Source organism: Gossypium hirsutum, chromosome A04 (genome assembly GCF_007990345.1).
Source record: "Gossypium hirsutum isolate 1008001.06 chromosome A04, Gossypium_hirsutum_v2.1, whole genome shotgun sequence".
Lineage (NCBI taxonomy): Eukaryota > Viridiplantae > Streptophyta > Magnoliopsida > Malvales > Malvaceae > Gossypium > Gossypium hirsutum.
In genome coordinates, this window is record NC_053427.1 from 80,290,297 (window position 1) to 80,296,119 (window position 5,823).

The following is a 5,823-nucleotide window of genomic DNA, read 5'->3' on the forward strand; positions in this document are numbered from 1 at the left end:
ATATAAAAAGTATATTAATAACGTTAATTTTTCATTTTTTACTATAATTTATAAGATACTTATTCCATTCTAAACTTATGATTAGTATAATTTTATAAAAGCTTTCATATTGGTGAATTTTTTATATAAATAACATAAAAATAATAAAACATAGCATGGATTAAAAATTAATTACCAAAATCATCCAAGAAGTAAAACATTGAAGGGGAGATTACTTTAGGTTTTGATCTAAGAGAAAAAGTAGAAAAGGACGAAATCTTGTGTATGCTTCCTTGGATCATAACATGAAGGTTGAAAGAATAGAGATGCAAAGATTCATTTCCACCTCCACCAATTCCGAAGAATCAAATCAAGCCAAACCTAACCTCAAATATGATGATTTTTTTATGGTGATGGTGATCACAATTAAGATAAGAAGGCATTAAAGATTAGACACTCCTCCCCCTTTGTGTATATGAAATGCCAAAAAATATGAAGAAATCCCACCGCCCATCCAATTGAAAAACTCCCATTATGATTTTATTTATAGAAATTTCAAAGTAAATTTATGTACAATCCCAAGGCATCTTTGATTGACATCAATAATCTTTTAATATTACACCATATCCTCAATTGATTAAGGTGCTAGTGTTTGAAAAGGTGGGAAGGATGTTGTTTGTAAAAGGGGAGAAAAGATCCTCTCACCTCCTATGAAATATAAATGCCCCAAATCACACTCAATTTTGAAAAAGAAGATGCCAAATCTTCCAAGTCTTTAAAGTTTGTAGAAAGATAATTTTTTTACCTCCTAATTAGTACGTCAAATATATTTTTATATTACCTTAAAGTTTATGGCTTTTTATTTCTCTTTAACAGAAGTCTATGTTTGTGTCAGATGTGATACACTTTTATTTAGCAAGTTCATTTGGTCGGCCATGACCTACACCAATCTCTCATGTATAAGCCTATAACTTATTTAATCCCTTTGTCAAACTCACAGAAAGGGAAAGAATAATAGGTATTTTTTTTCACATACCAATCAGGCTCTTCTTTTAAACATATATGTAGTGAAAATGGGCACGATAAATAAAGAGGAAAATGTTTTGTGTCTATTTCTTTTTCTTTTTTCTGAATAAAAATGCTCAACTGTTTTTATTAAAAAAACTTTAAACAAAATAAAAAAAATTCCTAAAACAACATATCAAGCCCAAAAAAACAAAACAGAAAGAGCCCACAATTTAATCCAAACTAAAAACCTTAATAACAAATTAGCACTCTACCTCTCATACTAGTTGGTCTCTTTACTATCCCATTTCAACCTTTTTTTTCCATTTCCACTGTTCTTGAGCAGACCGATGGTTCCAGAAAACCTATGCTCGAGGCATCTCTGATAATCTCCTTGCCCACATCACCCTTTAGTTCCATTTCCCCATCAATACAGTCAGAGAGCCTTCACCCTTTGTATTCCATTTCTCTATTTTATAGACCTTCTGATGCAACTTCTACTTCTTATAAACACCGATGGTCCCTTGAATGGATCTGGATTTTGCTTCTTATTTTGATCACCGGAAAATCACCCTTACCACAGTATTCTACCCGATTCCTGTTCTTACTCGACAATCATCCGTTGCAGCCCATAGCACTGCTGCAGATAACCCGTTACACATATAAGTGCTCGTTCATTCATTTAAGCCCTCTGTCGCAAGGGTGAGTGCAACAACATTTCCTGTTCTTAAAACGAACGAAATTTCTTTAAGTCGTTTTGCATTGAGAATATAGGCAATAATTTCCGACCTATCTTTAAAATCCTTTTGTAGTTTCTTGATCACTAAGAGCGCATCACGTTCTTCATTTCTAGTCACTATTCCAGAACACAATTCCTTATGTTGTAGGCTATAAAAGCAGCATCAAAGTTCACCTTGACATGCGAGGTCTCCGGTGGTCTCCAACGCTCAGTTTCAATCTTTTGGATAGGTAATTTCTGCTTTATTCCATTAATTTCCAAAAAATAATTTTCAATAAAGCGTTTCATGTCTTTCCCTGATTGTTGTTTTCCTTCATGAACAAATTTATTTCTGGACGTCTATATTGCCCATACTGTGCAAGCAATTAATCTGCAATTTTGACTTTGAAAACTGTTAAAAAGGAACAAGATCCAATCTTTAAACAGTGCATCGCTCTGCTCTTGTGGCCATTCAACCTGTAGATTTGCCCAAATTTCTGATGCAGCAGGGCAGTCTCTAAAAGCATGCACCAAACTCTCTACCCCTTCTTGGCATTTTGGACAGTTTGCTGAACTCACCAACCGTCGTTGATATAGATTACCCATAGTTGGTAATTAGTTATGTAAAGATTTCTATACCATAATCTTAATTTTTGAGGGTAGATCAAGCAGCCATAATTTCTTGTATATTTGTCTGTAATTATTCTCGTCGATTTGTAAATTTGTTCTGTCGCTCTGTAAAAATATTTTGTAACTACTTCGGATCGAGTAGTCCCCTGATCTCTCTTCACGCCATACCACCTTTTCGTCTTGTCGATCCACTGGGAGGGGGATGCAAAGAATTCTATCCGCATCTTCGGCACATAAAGTATTTTTGATCACATCCTCTTTCCAACAGTTGGTTAATTGATCAATTAAATCAGGAACAAAATGGATACTTTGAACATTTGCTAATGTTTGCACCTTATGGTTCACAGCACCTGGTATCCCCGCATTTGTTCAAACCGCAATTTGGTCACCCGATCCCACACGCCAGCAAACCCCTTTCTCAAGCAATCCCGTAGCGGATCATATGCTTTTCTAGTTATAAGATGAATTGTGCGCTCATAAAGCTTTAACGTGGATTATATTTTGCTTTTAGAGTCTTCGTTAATAATGAATACGAGTAACACACTAATCGCAAGCCTTGCTTGGCTAAGAGCGCTATTGATAAACATCTAAAACACTTACATCAGACTTCTTTCAATTTGTTCGGTTTCTTCCAGTCACATCAATGAATTCATTTTTTATTTTGTTGTTTCTGCCACCATAATAGTCCCAATATTTTTTTCAACTCATCGCAAAAAAAATTTGGAAGCAAAAAACAAGACATAGAATAGGTAGGAATTGCTTGCAGAACTGATTTAACTTATACTACTTTACCACCATGGGATAGATGCCTTGTACTCCATCCATTATTTTTACTAAGTGCCCTATCTTTCAAAATTTGAAAAGATTTCTTTTTATCCTTCCCCACCATATTAGGTAACCCTAAGTATTTTTCTGGATTTTGTGGCATTCATACCTCTAAAATATTAACAAACTGCTCTTTTCTTTGATTGTCAACATTTGAGATAAAGAAAATGGTTGATTTTTCAAAATTAATACATTGCCTTAAGCAAATTTCACATTACATTGCCTTGAGCAAATTTCACATTCTCGTAAGATGGCTTTTAAATTCTGAGCTCCCCTAATAGTAGCATCTCCAAAGAGAATACATTCGTTTGCAAAAAAAAGATGAGTAATGATCGGTCCTCTATGACAAACTTTCGTGCCTTTAATTAAACCCTCTCGAGATGCTAATTTCATTAAAGATGAGCTGTAAATTAGAAACAAATAGGGGCTTAGGGGATCACCTTGTCGCAAGCCCTTTGTAGGTTTGAACCGCTCTCCCATCTCACCATTTAGGCATACCAAATAACTCATTGAACTGATACATCTTAAAACCAATTCCACGAGAGATCTCGCAAAGCCCATCTTCAACATAGCTTTTTCTAAAAAACTTCCATTCTAGTCTATCATACACTTTACTCATATCGAGTTTAAGCGCTATCCCTCATTGAGATCTCATCATTCGTTGTTTAAGAGTGTGCATTAATTTGTACGAAAGAAGGATATTATGAGTAAAGAGTCTTCTTGGAATAAAAGCACTTTGTGCTTCATCAATACATGTGCAAAACTTTTTGGAGTCGATTTGCAACTATTTTCAAATAATTTTATAGATAATTGTGCATAGGCTGATAGGTCTAAAGTTTTTGAGGTTGGTTGGATGAACCGTCTTTGGAATCAAAACTACATTTGTCAAATTAACTTCATTAATAAACCCCCATTTATTTAGAATGTCGAGATAGAATTCTCTTACCTCATGCCCTATAATATGCCAAAATTTTTTGGAAAAATAATGCCGAAAAATCGTCACTTCCAGAAGCCTTCGTTGGCTCCATACCTTTTAACGTAAGAACCACTTCCTCCATAGTATATTTAGAAGTCAGTCTGATTCATGTTTGCTCTAATGCAATTTTCAATACCAAAAAGAATATAATCCAAACTCCTAATGTCTCCTGACGAAAATATATTTTCAAAATATCTTTTTGCCACCACGACCATTTTTTGTTAATTCATCGTCACTTGTCCTAATCCATTCTCCAATTCATCAATTTGATTTATTCTTCTTCTTTAGGCAGCGAAGTTGTAAAAGAACTTTGTGTTCTTATCTCCCAACTTTAACCAATTTGTCTTCCTTTGCTCCAAAATCTCTCTTCTTTTTCAACTTCTAGATTTAATTGTATTTTCATGTCATCAAGTCTGCTAAATTTTCATCACTTCTTTCCTTCTTATCAATTTCTTCCAATTTCGCAAACAGTCGCCTTGATGCCTCTTTTCTTTGGTTTTTAATTCTCATTACCCAACTTTGTAACCATTTTCCTAGCATTGCTAACCGCTCCACCATAATTCCCCTACTCTGTTCCCATAACCGTTTCACCTCCTCCTCACACGACTCCTCCATCGTCCACTGTGCTTCAAATTTAAAATTCAAACTCTTCCTTTTCACCTTTTCAGGTTTTGTTTGAAACAAAAGAGGGCAGCGATCAGAAAAAGAATGAGATAAATGTCTTACTGTATATTCAGGAAATAAATTAATCCACTCTAAATTTTCTACCCCTCTGTTAAGACGTTTTTTTATATTCATCTCCAGAAGGTTGCCTCTTTCCCATGTAAACCAATGCCCTATATATCCTACATCTTCAAAGTGACAATCATTAAGTGCTAGCCTAAATTCCTCCATACGTCTTTCTCTCATTGGTAGACCTTCATCTTTTTCAAACGAATAAAGAATTTCATTAAAATCCCCAAAAACCAACCATGGAGTATTCTGTTCTCTTCTTAATCTTCTTAAAAGGTCACATGCTCCACTTCTTCCCCGTACTTCTGAGGCCCCATAAAATCCTATCATTTGCCACATTGTTTCACATTTATCTTCTTCAATATCAGCATCAATATGGTTAAAAAAGAAACTTCTTAGGTTGACAAGTAAATCTCCATTCCATCCTAAACTCAAACCCCCTCTTGTGCCTAAAGCTGACACATCAATTCCATTATAAAACCTACACTATTGTCGCACACCTTCCATTCACTTGCTATCCAACTTTTTCTCCATCAAGAAGATAATTTGGGGATTATGTTGCTTCAACGTATGCCGAAGCCTCCTAGCGCTCTATGGATTCCCCAAACCGCGGACGTTCTAGCTTTTGATTTTCATTGTGTCCAATTGGTTTGCCCATTGGCAGCCGCCAATATTTTTGTTGCAAATTTCCTCACGTTTCTTAGTCACTTCAGCCAGGAAAGATCAGATAGTTTTTTTTTTGAATTTTGTTTATCTGATCTAAGCCTTTTCTTTTCCTCGCTATTCATCAGAGAAAGCTCTTCACCATCATCCTCTATATCTATACTTCCTGTTCACATGTAATTTCACTTGTTGATGTTGAGATTCAGCCAGATATGTTGTACAGTGAAGAATCAATCTAAATATTAGCTCAGGAAGTTAAAGAGTTAAGAAATAAACGTATAGCTTTAGTTAAAGT

The 5,823-nt window shown here is 35.0% G+C and overlaps 1 long non-coding RNA gene across 1 annotated transcript; it reads left to right on the forward strand.

The window, feature by feature from the left end:
- Window positions 1–1,223: 1,223 nt before the first annotated feature.
- On the forward strand, window positions 1,224–2,459 carry LOC107944178 (uncharacterized). Its single transcript, XR_001696166.2, has 3 exons — window positions 1,224–1,686; window positions 1,797–1,953; window positions 2,126–2,459. It is a non-coding gene; the product is annotated as an uncharacterized lncRNA (long non-coding RNA).
- Window positions 2,460–5,823: the final 3,364 nt, after the last annotated feature.